The 14,869-nt window shown below is 34.2% G+C and overlaps 1 protein-coding gene and 1 long non-coding RNA gene across 5 annotated transcripts in view; one reads left to right on the forward strand and one right to left on the reverse strand.

Moving 5' to 3' along the window:
• NAV3 (neuron navigator 3) overlaps positions 1-14,869 on the forward strand; it is a 622,569-nt gene that overhangs the window by 299,166 nt on the left and 308,534 nt on the right. The gene's annotated exons all lie outside the window — the stretch shown is intronic.
• Positions 1-14,869, reverse strand: part of LOC143690225 (uncharacterized) — a 52,124-nt gene that overhangs the window by 6,582 nt on the left and 30,673 nt on the right. The window lies entirely within an intron of this gene.

Here is a 14,869-nt window from a genome sequence, read left to right on the forward strand (position 1 = left end):
GAGATTGTGGCCTTATATTCTGGGGTTTATAGTCATGGTAGGGAAGGCGACCAATTTCTCATCTCTCTTTTAAGTAGAAATAGTTCTTTATTAAAAGATTAACAACTGCAACCTACTTTTGCCTTTTAAAATCACCTACTGGCATATAGTTCAGCCACCTTTGGAATGCATCTCCCCTTATCTAATATGACTCAATGGAAATAAAAATTTAATGTACGATTTCTTCTCCAAATATATTTTCAGGAAAGCTTCATATATTGTGGAATAATCTCTTCAATCATTACAGAATAAATTCTTCAAAAGTATCAAAATTCTCTTTGATATACAAAATGCATGTCTAACAAATGGGTTTAATATACATTTTCCCCTATTGGGAACCTTTGAAAAACAAAAATATGTGATCATATTTAAACTGTCATTTAAATTCTTTGGTGTTATTCTTGAGACAGTTTTACAGTGTCCTTACTGATTTTATTTTAAGCTTCTTGTCAGGATTGCATTATTTTCCTACTAAGAATTTCCTAAACTGTGCCCCATGAGTGTTCATTCAGAGAGGAGACTTGTGCTTCTTTTATTTTTAACAGATTGCTAAAAATGTATTTTAAACACTCTCCCTTGCCACTATATAAATATGTTTGCCTGGAGTTCAGCAACTAGCTAGTGTCTGGCCACAAGGAGCATTGAATCTTCATCGCAGAGAAAATGTGATTTCTTTATTTTGTCTTTGCACCCAAACAATTGCCTTTGCACCCAAAAATGGTGACATAGAAAGCCTCAGGCTCCTCACACAAGTGACCTCTGTGAAAGAATTGAGCTGAAGGCTCATAGGCTGCACCCTAGATTTTCTGTTATCAGGTTTCCCTAGGTCTGAGAGAAAATATGCGGGGTGACACTGTGCCTACTAAGCCATTTTATTTGAAAGTGGCAGCTTGAAAAAAAAAAAAAAGGGGGATACAACAATGTAAAGCCCAGATAGGAAGAGTGTGTGCTGCTAGGGTAGTACAGATACTAACCACTAAACACAAATGGGGATAAGACAACAACAACAAACAAAAGCAAAAAATTAGGGGGATAAAACCAAAACTTCTGCATGTGAAATAGAAATGAATGACCATTCTTTTATCCTGCAAGGAGCCTGTAGTACAGTACCTAGCAAATAAAATGTGCACAATAAAGAAACTCTGAACGAATGAAAGAATGAATGAAGACCCTGAGGTAGTGCTGTGTCATTTCAATCAAAATGAGGTTTAAAATAACTGTGCAGCAATGTGTCTGAGGAGGAAGCAGAACCATCTAAATGTGAAAAGTGATCAAACACATGGAGACATCATAGTTAAAGATTAGAACCAGGTGAACTATCCTGCTTTTGGAAGTTTTTAAGTTCCTTTGGAGGAACGGGGCTAGGATCTGGGATTGCCATAGAATACGCCCAGTCCACTGATCAGTAAGTTTGGTATTGCCTTAAAATTTATCTGAATAAGATGGGATTTTGCCACCAAGAAAATTTACATAAAGTTGATCCATTAGTGGCAGAATTGTTTAGATTTCCAATCTCAATCTAATATCTCTATTTCTGTTAAAAGATCAATTGTTAGAGAAAGATTATAAAATAGTTTGGTTTACTATCAATTTAGATTCACGGAATTGTATTGTATATTGGGCTTTTCCTCCAATATTTCTGGCAAATGATAAACCATTCCGCATTTAATATCAATTTAGTTTTGGCAGTATTTATCTAATTTTCTACCTAGAACACTTACAGACTGCCAGAGTGAACCCAGAAGAGTTTGTCAAAATCAGTCCTTCAGACTTGAAAAATATATTTCAAGCTTTGATTGTTTATAGTGATACCCTGTGTGAATTTCACATCCCATTACAAAATGTGTTTCTTTAACACAAATTAATATTTTAAATAATTTGCCAGTAGATAAAGTTGATTTCCAAGAAGTGAGCCATGTTTATCAGAAAGATTTTTATACTACTGATCACACATTCTGTACCTCTAGAGTTGCATACTCTAACTTTAGAAAACCCAGGCCTTGTAATCAAACAGTTCTGTTTAAATTGAAACTGTCTTTTACTTACTAGGTCATTTTGACAAAGTAACAACCTCAGTAAGGATTGTTTTTCACATGTTGAAAAAGAATATCTACTCCCTTTACTTCAGTAGAGTAGTGGGTAACTGAGGCAACATAATGTAAACTGCCTAGAATATAGTACTTAGGAAAAAAATGTTAAACATTTTTAGGAAATCTAATTAATAGTTGAATAACTCTAGTTGTCAAAAAGTCCCTTCCTATTTTGAGCTGCCTCCCTTATTATGGAATAAAATAAAACTCTTGACATTTGAAGTATAATTTTATATTTATATTTACTTTATTGGCTGGTAGTCCTGACAAAATGGAATTCATCCATCTAAATTTATTTGTCTTAAAAATTTCATGATATGAAAATATCTGGAGCTCTAACATTAATATATATGTGAAAAACATGTTCGTGCAGGTATTTTATTTATTCCATACTCAATTTTTATCTTCTTTGTTTAGGGTGTCATCCTAGTTTGCAGGGAAAATTCTGAAACATGGTCCTTTAATAAATATTCTGGTTTATTTATATAACAGTCCACAAATCAAAGTGAATAAATGGTCATCTAGTTTATATTTCTCCATATTGTCCATAGAAATAAGCAACTCTATTAAGTTTTTCAGAAATTAAAATCTTTGAAAGCCAGTCTTTGTATCTTCTGGCTTAATCGTCCAATTACAAATCAGGGTGTTAATTTGAATTGATGTTTCTAGTGAGCAAAGTCTGGCTGCTAGAAATATATTTTAATTTGTAAATGCTTTAAATCAACTACCCAGTAATAACCCTGAGATTTTTCCATTTATCACCGTCAAGCTAGTGATCTGCAATTATGCATTTTACCGATTTAATAAAGTGGATTATTTACCTGATTGTCTGCTGCCATTTGTCCCATTCTCTGTTTCTTAAAAGTGTCATCATCATCATCATCTCTGTAGATTTTTAAACACTATGTTTTTTCAAGAATATTGGGAAGTAACGAATATGTACTTGAAGATTTCATTTACATTCAGTGTCTGGATAATTTCTCTAATGCTTTCTCTCTAGTACTCAGGTATTTCAGCGACCCTTAGTAATGTTTTCCATTTCTAAGTTTCTGGTTACATTGGAGTCACAGTTTTGTTTAATGCAGCTTCTAGAGTCTATTTATGACATGAAAAAATGTGGAGTAAAAAACAAAAAACAAAAAACACTTGAAATAGCATAGCTGACCCTAAAACCTGGTATGTATTGTTTTGTGCCATAAATGCAAATATTTTATACCATATGTCATTTGCACAACAGTTCTTATGTTGGGAAGAGAGCTGCTTACCTAGACTAAAAGAAGGAACAAAATGAAAGTTCAGATGCATATGTCTAATAGTAACCAAGTCACTAGTGATTTTGGGGTATGGGTAGAAAATTCTAAACTGTTGCTTTAATATTTAGTTCATTCTCTATACCCCTATAATGTAGGATCTGTTCTGATGATGGTAATTAATATTTACCTTGTGTTTAATTATTTGCTAGGAATTATTGTATGAGATTCATGTGTACTATATTAATGCTGTTTAATAAGAATTTTAGTTATCAGGATAATTTGAGGTTGAGAGGTAGTTTATTGGAAGTGCAGATTCTGAACTCAGGGAGTATCTGTGTTAGTGATAGAGGGTCAATTATACTCTTCTGGGTGGAGGGACTGGAAGCAAAATAGAAATTGAGTGTTTTTACCCATTCATACTTATCTTAATTTTCAGCTTTAGACTTTTGTTTACATGAAGCTTAGCATATGCTGGATTCATCCATTTTTGTATAGAATTTTTAAAGTATGTATCCTTAATCATGTGCCCATTTTTTTCTGTCCATTGTTCATGTCCTTTTTTCAGTCTGATCTGGATTTTGGCAATTCTCATGTAGACTTGTTTTTCCTTTTTAAAGTACTGTGCCTGGTGTATAAGATAGATTCATCAAAAATTGACTTTTTTTCTTAATTCTTCATGGATCTTAAATCACATCCAGAGTAGAAGTCCCTTTTCACCTCTGAGCCATGACATTTTAAGGAAGCCAAGTTGAAGTTTTATGAGATGTTCTGTTTTTAATAGAATGAAAATTTCAGCAGATGTTTAGCTGGTTAATGCTTCCCATCATTTTTACAGTTGTATCTATGCCAGCTTTTTAATCTGCTTTAAGAGAGAATCATCCAACAATCTCTACTGTGGACTAATACATATTGATGCCGTTAGCATATAAAGAGATTATTCCTTTGATTCACTAGCAGTGCCTTCATTCATTCACTCATTCATTCATTCATTCATCAGTCCATCAATCAAACTTCTGAGAATGAAAAAAATGGTTTTGGAAGTATTCAGATGATTTACGCTGGTTGTTATTCAGCTGTTCTCTGAGTTTAGCAGTTACTTTGATATTTTAGTATGAGGGATACTCTCTAGTGTCTTGCTGCAGATGTTTCCATATTGTGAAATTATAAGATAAATGATTGTTCTTTAATCTAAAAATCATCTTTGAAGGGCAATTTCTTTTTTTGGGGATTCCATTAAAATAAATTATGGTCACAGGAATGGATTAAATTTCCTCAAAGGGTAAGATAATGCCCTAAGGGATAACCTGTACATTTTGTTTTTTTCATTTTGTGACTATGAAGTGACAATCCATGAGGATTTACCTAGTCTGTTGTGAAGTAAAATTGCTCTTTAAATTGAATAGCTCATAAAAAGCAATTTTAAGAAATCTGGTCTCATTCAGAAAACAGATATTTTAAACTCAAAACAATAAACTAAAATCTTTTATGAAATGAAGGAATGCATGAATGCTTTGTCTATGTTTTATGTACCTGGTGTTTTCAGTTTGATGCCTAATGCCTGTGTTGTAGCTTAACCTATTATTTAGAAAATAAATCACATACAAGGCTGTAAAATAATCCAAGCCAAATACAGCTCATTAGTTTCTAAGTATCTTTTGTTTAGTTACATACTATATGTTTAAGAGATCTGTTGTGTCATCTTTTTTATTCTAGAATCCAGATCCTTGAAAACACCCTAACTAAGCCTAAATATCTCCCTCCATGACTTACAGGCCTCCTCAGTGAGCTCTGCCAAAACTTCTCCACCCTAGATTTACTTCCCGACCAGCTGCAAATTTACTTTGACTTTTGCTTCCTTCTAGAGTCAAGTGGCTCTATTTAAATGTGTAATTAATTTTCATTTTTAAATACAATGGTTGACAAATCACAAAATTCACATTATATACTTTAAGGTGGAAGAATGCATCAATAATCATTTATGTGAATGATTAAATTAAACCTAACATTTAAAACAGTTTAAAATTCTTCCAGGCATTGCATAGAGCTGTGGAGTTTGTTTAGGATTTCTCTGAAATTTCCACTTGTAAGGCCCTCTGGAGAACTGTCAAATAGCAGATGTAGAGATTATCAGTTACTGTTGAATGTTTGACAAAAACAGACATGCAAGCAAGGTTATTTCCCACTGGGTTTTTTCATGTTAAAAGAAAGAAAAGGTCTTCCAGTCAGAATCAAATAAGTATTCTAGATAGCTTTTTCTTTGCTTCTTATTATGTAATTTTGCCATTTTCTATTGGCAAATTTTTCTGAGGATAACTTTTCTATGATCCTTGTAGATTGTCACTTTATCTCTGAGAAATTAAATTGAACTAATTTCTTCTCTCAATCTTGTCTTCTCTTGTACAGCTGAAAAGAAAAGGAAGTTATAAAATTGTTAAGGTATTTCTGTATCTACTTTGTGACCTTATTCAGTCCTCCTTCATTTTATCCCATCAGCATTTATTGACCACTTCCTACAGGCTAGATCCTGCTTGATACACTGACAACAGTGTAACGAATAAGACAAAATGCCCAATGAAGTAAATCTTACATTCTAATGAAGGGGATAAGGGTATTGGGAGACAAATGAATGGTGTATTGGGTGGTGATAAGCACTGGAAGAAAATATAACGGTCTGTAGGGATAAAGTGCGATGGGACTTTAGAGAGGAAGGACTATTCAGTCAAGAAAGTTATGGAAGGCCTCTCTGAGATGGTGACATTTAAGAAAAAACTTGCATGAAATGAGTGAGTGAGCCATTGGGATATTTGGGAAAGAATATCATGAACAAACTAAACAGTGAATGCAATGCCCTGACACTGGACCAGAGTTTTATGAGATTTAGATTGTACTGGAATTTTTTTTTGATGAGGACTCATATTCTTTTGGTTCTAGCCCTTATCATTCAACCCCAGTTTCTAGGATTTGGCAGCAATACCCTCCCTTTACCCTCCAGCCATAGAGATGATAGTGACTTCTTGCTCTTGCTAAAATCTGGGTGATTTCACCATTCCCTGATTGGCTTCATGGCAATCCCATCTCTTCAATCAATAGTTCCAAACTGAATTCTTTTCTTTTAAAGTATCTAGAGTACTTTCTATTTTCCTGACCAGACCCTCATTCATGGAGGCTCCATTTTGCATCCAAAGGCAGTGATTTAAAAATAGATCCTTATATTTGATAGTCTCTATTCTTAAAAATGGAAAGCATGAAATGACATTGGGAAAACTTTCACTCATCAGCACAGTCAACAGAATTGCCTTCCAGTAGGAAGTTCAACAAGCTGTATAAAGCACAGATTGAACTGATCAAATCCAGTATTAGCATTTGAGTTTATTTATGCCTAAAGAACAATATTCTGGCATCTGTCCTAACATTACTGAATGGTTAATTGTGGCTTTGCTTCCTTGTCTCTTTATGTTAGGAATCCCCTTGGCTGTTCCTTAATGACATTTATTAATCACCACTTTGCGATCCTTCCTTTGGGCAAATGTCCATGGTCAGGGTTCCTTTCTTTTAGGAAATGAATTAGCTTGTATATTATATCTGCCTCCTGTTAGTCGGTGACCCATAAAGAAAAACCATTTGGCTGGGCATGGATATAGGCTATTTTACAGGGACTTTCTGTGCTGGCCATCTCAGAGCTGTTAGTTATTGATTGTGTTAGCACATATATCTTTTAATTAGAAAAATTGTGAGTTTTACATAAGAATCTTACATAAAATACGGGATATCCATATACTACCTTATTATTAACACTTTGCATCAGTGTGGAATTTTTGTAATAATTGATGATAGTACATTTTTTATGGTTGCAAAATTAACTAAAGTCCTTAGTTTAACTTAGGGTTCACTGTGTAGTGTAGTTCCATGTTTTTTTTTTAATTGTTATTATATATACAATCTAACATTTCTATTTTAATCATATTCAAATATGTATTTCTGTGCTGTGAATTGCATTCACAATATTGTGCTACCATTACCACCATCTCTTTCCGAAATGTTTTCACATGTATCCATGTTTTCACATGTATCAGGACTGCATTCCTTTTTGAATAATTTTCCATTGGATCACATTTTATTTATCCATTCATCAATTGATGGGTGCTTGGGTCATTTCCATCTTTTGGCAATTGTGAATAATGCTGCTATGAGCATTGGTGTGAAAATATTTGTTCGAGTCCCTGCTTTCAGTTCTTTGGGGGCATATACCTTCTAGTGGAATTGCTGGACCATATGGCAGTTCTAGATTTAGCTTTCTGAGGAACCACCAAAGTCTTCCACAGTGGCTGCACCACTTTGCATTGCCACCAACAATGAATGAGTCTTCTTATTTTTAAGCACTCTTTCCAACCTTTATTATTTTCCATTTTTTAATAGCAATCATGCAAATGGGAATTAAATGATATGTCATTGTGGTTTTGATTTTCATTTCTCTGATGGCTAATAATGTTGAGGATCTGTTCATGTGCTTTCTGGCCATTTGGATATCTTCTTTGGAGAGATGTCTGTTCAAGTCTTTTGCCCATTTTTTAATTAGGTAGTTATTTGTGTTTTACTTGGTATACTATGGATATTAAACCTTTATCAAATATGTGGTTTCCAAATATTTTCTCCCATTGTATAGGTTCTCATTTTACTTTTGAGATGAAGTCATTTGAAGCACGAAGTTTTTAATTTTGATGTGGTCCCATTTATGTGTTTTTTCTTTTGTTACTTGTGCTTCAGGTATAAAGTCTAAGAAACCATAGCCTAACACAAAATCTTGAAGATATTTCCCTCTCTTTTTTTTTATGAGTTTGATATTTTGGGCATGTTTACACCTATTTCAAGTTATTTAAAAATGTGTCAACTAGCTTTTATTGCAAAATAACCCCAGATTTATGGCTTAAAACAACCACCGTTTATTTAGTTCACAACTTTGTAAATTGGTAGTTTTGGCTGGACTCATCAGGAAAGTTTATCTCTAATCCATTTAAGGTCAGCTCACATTCAAATAGGTGACCGTCTCTGAGAATTTATGGCTGTCAGTGAAATGGTCTATGATGGCCTCGTCCGACAGAGCTGGGATGACTGGAACCTCTCTCATATGGTCTCTTCATCCAGCAAGATAGCCCAGCCTTGTTCACATGGCAGTTCAGGGTTACAAGTGCAGCAAGCAGGCAAGACCAAATGTACAAGTGCTATGTCATGTTTGCTAAGGTCACATTGATCGAATCAGTCAAATGGTCACCCCTGATTCTAAGGTGGAGAAATTGGGCCACCTCACTATGGGGAGAGTGGACGGTTATGAGCATTACTGCAATCTACCATATCCAGTGTATACAACTGGCCAAGAAGATTGAAAGTATCATAGGAGAAAGAATAGTTTCAAAGACAGTAAAGTAAAAGAAGAATTGGAAACTTTAAGGATTGAAGTAGGGAGAGGAACCTAGGTTTGGAATGAGTATGGATATCTCAAAAAGAGTACAAACAGCATAAACATTTGAGGGCCATGGGTAAAAATTATATGGTGAGCAAGACTCTTAATCATCAGTTTGTCTGAGGTAAGGATCAAAGTGGTCAACAATTGTTTTGCTATGTTAAATCTTGACCAGGCATCCACATGAATTGAAACCTTGTTTATATCAAATGAAGTAAATATGTGTGAATTGGTGAATTTAGAAGTTTCATAATACAGGGCACACTTATATGTCATTAAATTAGACTTCTATTATTGGGGGTACAAGATGGAAGTTATCCTGCTTAACTTGTGAAAATGCTCACACAGCAGTACTGTAACTTTGTATAAGTGAAGATGCTAACAGCAGGGATCCTATGCCAGTTGAATCACTGTCTTGCGTCCGCATCTAATCACGTGTTTTACCAAAATATATAATTTAAAAATAGCCACAGTCTATCATTTAGCTTATTGCTTTAGCTAAAATATTTTACCTAGCAGCCACTAAAGGACATCTTTATATCTTTCAAGGCAAAATAAATCACGTTAATTTAGTAAATGTCTGTTTTCTTAAGAGAATGGTATGTTTTCATTGAGGCAGTTTGCATGTACGCTCTTCCCAGTGGCAATTAAACTCCCTTTCCTTTATGTTTGATCGAATAAACATAATTCTGGCTCTCAAAAGACCATTGTTTATTCAATTTTATTGCAAACCTAATTGAGTTTTGACTGCCTCATGGCCTTTTGTCATTGCGGGGGCTATGTGATTGGAATTTGAAGTGAGCAACACATGATTTCTATAGAAGACTGAATAATCATTTATATTTCGGGGAAATTAGACTGTAGAAATGGCATGGATTAAAAGTTAACACCATTTTAAGGACCATCCATCAAACGCATTTAAAATGTAGGATGGTGTTAAGAGCTACAGAGTTGGTTAGAACTTATTAAAAATGAATGCTCAGCCACTTACTAACTAGGTGATCTTTGGCAAACTGTTTAATATCTCTGAACCATAGTTTCCTCATCTATAAATTAGGATTAACCACTGTAATAGGATATATTCTGTAAAGTGTTGTTTTGAGAAACGAATTGATTACATCTGGTAAGAACATAAGTACAGTACATTGCACATAGTAAGAGCTCAATACAGTTTATTATTATTACTTCTCAGGTATAGAAAAATTAGTGCTCTGAAGCCTATTATTAATATTTGAAAATGAACATTTATAGCATGCCACATATTATATTTATGTTCTCAGTTATTTTATCTGACTTAACTGGTTTTCTTAATTTTAAAAGAATGGATTTTTTTTTTTTGAATTGTCAGATAGCAATGTGAAGAAAACAGAAAAAGACAAATTTTAAAAACATGATAAGCACAAAAAGGGTTAAGTGAATTATGTCTTAACTGACCTTTTAATTATAAATCATGTAGAACAAAGAAATATACCACATAGCATTTTTTCTGGAAACATAATTATCTTGGTCTTGTAGAAAAAGAAAATAAAGTTGTAGGAAAATATATATTGTGAAATTTGGAATTGTCTGAGAGACAGGTACAAATATTTGCACTTGCTTTAATGTGACAATACTCAAACACTTTGACATCTCTTTCCTAACTGATGGGCAGATGTAAGTTCAAATGCTAACTAGCAATGATTATCACAAAAAAAGAGTTATCAAAAGGGTGGTAAATAACACTTGAAACACCTCCGTAATTGGGAAAGAGGAGATTATCAGAAAATAAGGTGACATTGACAAATGTTGCCTCCAAATACCCATCCATGTGATAGTGGATTATGTTCCCACAGTCTTATCACAAAAGGGAATCCACAGGCTGCAGGTATTTCTAAGTAGAAAATCCTGGTGCTATGTTTAAAGAACTGGGTTTCTAACTATCTCATAAGAAAATGGAAAGCAAACCCATTGCCAAGAGACACCTGCCCATGAAGAAGATGAAACATATGGCTATAGGTATGGGAAGTTTTCAACAGACTTTTTCAAAGCCTTAATTTAAATTTAGGTTATTTTGAGAAAAGGTGGGAAACACTTTTTTTTTTTGTCATAAATCTTGTAACTGAGTACATGCATATTTAAGATATGGAATTCTGTAAATATTAAGATTTATTCAAATTTTAATTTGGAGTTTTAGGAACTAATGAATGTTCTTCAGCTAAGTCAAATACTTGATGAATCAAAGAGATGGCGATCAAAATTTCACTTTTCATTATTGATAGAAATGTTGGAGAATGTGGATTAGGCATGTGGTAATAATGTGCTTTATAATCCTGTATTCCAAAATTAGTCATACTTACACAGTCATAGACCCTGAAGCCTGGAATAAACAGTGAATTGTTCATATTATTGAACCAAATATGTTAGAGCCAGAAAACTTTGCTGTCGTTAAGAGCTGCAGCTTGAAACTAACTTAAAATAAGATTGTCTTACAACAGGGTTCTTTCATAGCTAAATTCCTTTACCTTAGAGTGCTCATAGCCCTTCTAATGTGAAAATAATGAAAAATTTATGGGAAAATATAGGGCTTGTGTTACATATTTCTAAGATGAACAGTTATTTTATTGGCACACAAAGTCTACTACACTTCCAAATACCCCAACGAAAGTTTTAAAGTTATCCATTCTATTGTATAGACCAATAGATATACAGTGGTGTGGTATCATTGAAAATGTATGGGTATTGGGGAGGTAAGCAATTTCAGATCTGGCACTGTGACTTTCTACTTATTGATTTTGAGCATCAGTTGACTGATCTGATCCTCAATTTTCTCATTTGTTGAATGAATATAATGATGCCTATCTCCTACTCTCTTTTGGAGGATAAATGAAATAATATCTTTAAAGTGTCCAGCACATTGAGAATAAAAGTTGTGCTAGGTGAGCACTGCAGAAATTAGATCAAAGCTCTATCTCTTGATCTTTATCAGTGAATTTAGAGTGCAAATGCGGCGGTAATCTGCTTCACAAAAGCTGCTGTCTGCTGTCTCTTGCCCTGACAATATTTCTTTATTCAGCCGCCAGTTCCAACCACCTGTTTCCCAGAAGATGCTAGAATAGCTACCCTGAGACAGTTCCCTACTTCTATATTTTAAAAATCTTTGAACTGGCGAGGAGAGTTTCTTAAGGATCTCTGTCCTTTTAGTGGCTGGTGCTTTGCTCCTAATTGCTGTTCTGGTCACCTGGGCTCTTTGGTCTGTCTGGGTCCTAGATCTTTTGGTTATTCATTACTTCCACTCTTCTTCTGCAAAAATCCCTGTTCAGTGTTTACTTTGACTTTTGCAGTTGGCATGTGCCTGCAATCTGTTGCTGTTTTCCTACAAAGGTTTTGGTCTTTCTGAATGGGCCGCTCCAAAGTGCTTTGCCATTTCAGACCACTATGCCATTGTTACTCCCGACCTTTTGACAGCATTGTCTTCACTTTCTTTACTCTTATCTCTTTGATCTCCACCCATGTATGATTCAAGATCCTTTCTTGTTGTCTACAGTCACCTCCATGGGAATAATAAACAATAGTGAGTGTTCATATTACTGATTTGATTCCAAAGCTTCCTTTTGATTTTCTTCCTCTTAGAAAACCAAAAATGGCTTTGGAGTGTTCTCACTACTTTTCTTATAATACATTTGAGGCAATACTGTGAAATGAATTTTAATCATAAAAAATTTTTATGTAATTTTTTTAAATAGAAAAAATATAATCTAATCTTGCTCATTACAGATACTATGTTCTACAATTTTATGTGCACAATTCTACGTTTGACATTTTACAGCAAGATTGTTATATATTCTACTCTTTCTCTTATCATAATTTCTCCTTTTGCCTACAGGCACCATAATTTGTATTTATCATAGCTACTTAACATTTCATAGAATAAATGGTCCATAATTTAATAATAATAATAATGTCTTTATTGTTGGGCATTTATTTTGTTCTAATTTTTTAATACTACAATTAATATTATAAACAACGTTTTTTTGGCACATAAATGCACCTAGGAAAAGAAAATAAAGGAATATCACAAAGTTGTATAGCAAACTGAAAACCAAAATAGGAAATAAATAGTAAATATTTTAATCACTGCAGATTTCTATCAACTTGATTATGATAATTGAAAGAATTTTGAATTTCAAAAACCATCACTGAAGTTTTTACATACATTATAAACTATTCAATAGAATTTCACAAAAAAAAGTGTCAAAGCTAAAGTAGAAAAAAGTCAGTTATGGATTAGAAGTATAGATATTTTGGGTGGGCCACAGTGGCTCAGTGGCAGAGTTCTCACCTGTCATGCCAGAGACCCGGGTTCGATTCCCAGCGCCTGCCCATGCAAATAAATAAATAAATTAATTAAATAAAAAATAAATTAAAAATATATATTTTAATTTTTTTTACTGAAATTTGGAAATACCATTGCCATAGAAACAATGATGTAAATGGTGGTTACTTCCCCTGAACAATCAACCTAAATCCATATTATCTATTCTATAGCTCTGTAAGGAAGGACAAAATTATAATATCTGTTCTGGTTTGAATGCTTGTGTACCCCAGAAAAGCCATTTTCTTCTAATCCTGATCCAATCTCATGGAGCCAGACCTATTGTTTGTGGTGGAACCTTTGATTAGATCGTTTCCATGGAGCTTGATCCACTCAATTGTGGTTGTGCCCTTTTGATTGGATTACTTGCATGGAGATGCAACACACCCAGTTGTGGGTGTGAAATTTTCATTAGATGAAGATGTGACTCTGCCCATTCAAAGTGGGTCTTAACTAGTTTGCTGGAGTCCTTTAAAAAGGGAGACATTTTGGAGAAAGGACAGTTGCTTCAGAGCTCACTTAGACATTTGGAGATACTGGGAGTGCTGACAAAGAGAGCAGATGCCTAGACATGGACATTTGGAGATGCAGAGTAAACCAGAATCTGAAGTCTTGCCCTGGAGAAGCTAAGTGAAGGCCCACAGATGCTTAAAGAGGAAGCCACTGGGATCAGGAACTGGAAGCAAGAGAACTGGGAACAAGAACCAGCAGATTCCAGCCATGTGACTTCCCAGCAAAGAAATCCTGGACACCATTTGGCTTTTCTTAAGTCAAGGTTACTTTTAATGGTTGCCTTAGTTTGGACATTTTTATGGACTTGAAGCTGTAAACTTGTAATTTAGTAAATCCTGTTCATAAAAGCCATTCCATTTCTGGTATATTGCATTCCAAATGCGTTAGGAAACTAAAGCATTATCCTAAATACTTCAGAAAATTATCATGAGGAGCAAATGAGATGAGCAAGTTGTAAATTGCAAAGCAAAATCGGATCATTAAATACATTTTCTGTTTAATCCTGTTTTCATCATTCTTTTTTGAAAAAAAAAAAAATCATACTAAGTTCCAAAAATCCAAGCAATAGAAATTTGAGCAACTTACATCTCCCTGGTCCAAAAGTAGTGAGTTAAATGGAACTGTTAGTGGTTCAAGTTCAGAGTTTTAAAAGAAAAGGAGAGGAGTTCCTAGTGGTGAAGAGATACTAATAAGTGCTCAAAGGATTCTTATTAAATTAATTAAAGAAAAGATAACCAGGAATGAAGATAAGGTCCTTAGCAAAAATTATGGATACAAAAGTATGGTCTCTGGAAGGAAAATAGGAAATTTGGGAGTGGATTTTAGCTCTCTATCAGAGTCATAATTGAAATCTTAAATAAAAGGAAGTTGTTCTGCGAAGGATCTTTGGCTGCAGGGAGAGTGCCTCTGTAGTTTAGATCAGCACTAGTCATTGTAGCAAATACCCACATTTCAATGGGTCAGCATAGTACGTGTTTATTTCTGGCTCACGTTAATAAGCCAAGGTGTTATGTGGGTTAGGATGCTCTGCTTTGTCACTAATGAAAGCTCTGCCATTTTCATTATGTGGTTTCCATGTTCTACCAAGATGTGTACTTCCAGCTGGCTGAAGGGCAAAGAGAATTGAGACTAGGGCATGAGAGGTTATTATGGGCCTGGCTTGGAA

This window comes from Tamandua tetradactyla, chromosome 7 (assembly GCF_023851605.1).
Source record: "Tamandua tetradactyla isolate mTamTet1 chromosome 7, mTamTet1.pri, whole genome shotgun sequence".
NCBI classification, from domain to species: Eukaryota; Metazoa; Chordata; class Mammalia; order Pilosa; family Myrmecophagidae; genus Tamandua; species Tamandua tetradactyla.